Source organism: Erythrolamprus reginae, chromosome 1, assembly GCF_031021105.1.
Source record: "Erythrolamprus reginae isolate rEryReg1 chromosome 1, rEryReg1.hap1, whole genome shotgun sequence".
In the NCBI taxonomy this organism is placed as follows: Eukaryota; Metazoa; Chordata; class Lepidosauria; order Squamata; family Dipsadidae; genus Erythrolamprus; species Erythrolamprus reginae.
Window position 1 is genome coordinate 344,267,368 of NC_091950.1, and position 1,913 is coordinate 344,269,280.

General features: G+C 36.3%; 1 pseudogene; it reads left to right on the forward strand.

The window, feature by feature from the left end:
* The first annotated feature begins 379 nt into the window (after positions 1–379).
* Positions 380–591, forward strand: LOC139158249 (U2 spliceosomal RNA; annotated as a pseudogene).
* Positions 592–1,913: the final 1,322 nt, after the last annotated feature.

Here is a 1,913-nt window from a genome sequence, read left to right on the forward strand (position 1 = left end):
TAGATTTATATATTGCTTTACAGTTATTTACAACCAGAGTGTGGGCCGCTAAGGTGGAACAATGATGTATGCTCGCCCCCGTGGCTCTGAGTGCTAGTGTAGTCAAGCACAATTATGCTACTGCACAGTTTTACCTGCGGCTCCATGCACAATTTTGCTATCTTCACAGGTGCAGCAGCAAAATCATGCTGGTCCCACAAGAACCTATGAGCCGCGGCGGCGAGCACAATTTAGCATTGCGGTTCGTAGCCCAACACTGCTACTGCACCTGGGCAGGTAGCAAAATCGCACATGGACACGCAAGTGCTCCTGTGTTTCGGTGTGGTTTTTTGCTTCCATGTGTACGAAATCTCTAGTCTGGAATGTCTGGATGATCTGAATAGCTTCTCTGCGTCTTGGCTAAGGTCAAGTGTAGTATCTGTAGAATAGCTCATTTGGTAACTTGTGAAAGCATAGGAGCTTTCTTGCTAATACCAGAAGAGACTCAATTTTATTTTTTTATTTCTTTATTTACCTCTATGCCGCCCAATCCCATGGGACTCAGGGCGGCTAATTTTGATAAGATGTCATAAAATATATAATATATTACTTATTAATACAACATACAATAAATAAAAAGAATGCATTGCAGGCACGCTTGTGAAATACTAAGTACAAAAATTGAGAGAGTGCTTCTCTTTTTAAATGGATTTAAATATAGAGTTTAAAAGTATATACTTTGACAAGGATAAAGCATTAAAACATGCCACAAGTTTACATGTGGCATGAGTAAAAGAGTTCTTGTTTACACCTATATTCAGCAATGCAACACTTATACAAGAAAAGCATTTTGGAGATCTGATTATAAATCTTTACTGCTTGCTGCAATATAATAAAAGCTAACTTTTAATCTTGAAGGTTATGAAACTGCTTTCCCTGACCCTGCAGAATAAGACAAATCCACTGGGCATTTTAGCCTCCTTTCTTGCCACTTCTATCTTCGTAAAGGTCGTTTTTTTTCCTAAGAATGAACTTTTGAGCAGCTATTGATTCTTTTCAGCTGTGAAAAAAGATGTGTTTTTTTACAGTTTCCCCCACTAATTTGTTCTATAAAGAAAGATGAAAGTTGAAATCTCAACTGAACTGTTTCCAGACCAGAAAAAGCATTACAAGTCATTGTATTAATTAATTAACATAATTTTCAGGGCAAAGTATGCTTTAAAAAAATACTAGTCAATACAAGGATCTTATTAGAGCTATTAAATTGGTATAGCATACAGTGGAGGCCATAGAAACTGGCTCTGTTTACTATTCCTGCATAAGCCCATAAAAAAACTGTTTTGTATCTCCCTACACAATTTCCACAAGTAATGTGTGATTGGAAGAAACATTTTCTTTTTATCCCAATGGGATATTGCCAAGAAGCAGAAAATACAGCAAAGTCCTGTAACCAGCTTAAGCACAAAAAGATGGTATCCAAAGCTATTTAATTTTTTTTAAAAAAAAAAAAGTCTGGAATAAATTACTGGTAAATTATTTTCCTTGGAGGTTTTAAGAAAAGATTGGCAAAAATCACAGGTGCTACTTTTGTTCAGTGAGCTAACTAGAATACCTGCCAGGACCTTTGATCTGGTTCTAGGATTTGATGATCTAGCAGAAGAAGTTGACTTTTATAAAATTATTTCAGAAAACTATGACCACTGAGCTCTGAAATGTTGTGATAAATAATAGGCTAGAGTACACCTTAAACATTCACATTTCTGCAACTTAAAACGGAGATCAAAAAAGGATCCTCTCTAATCCCTGCTACAGATCCTGGTTGCATTTAATAAATTTCACCTGCTGATATTTTATAACATTCCTTTAGACTGGTGTCTGTGCAAAGAGTTTAGAAATAGAAATCCAGTGCCTTTGGAGTACGTATTCATTTGTGC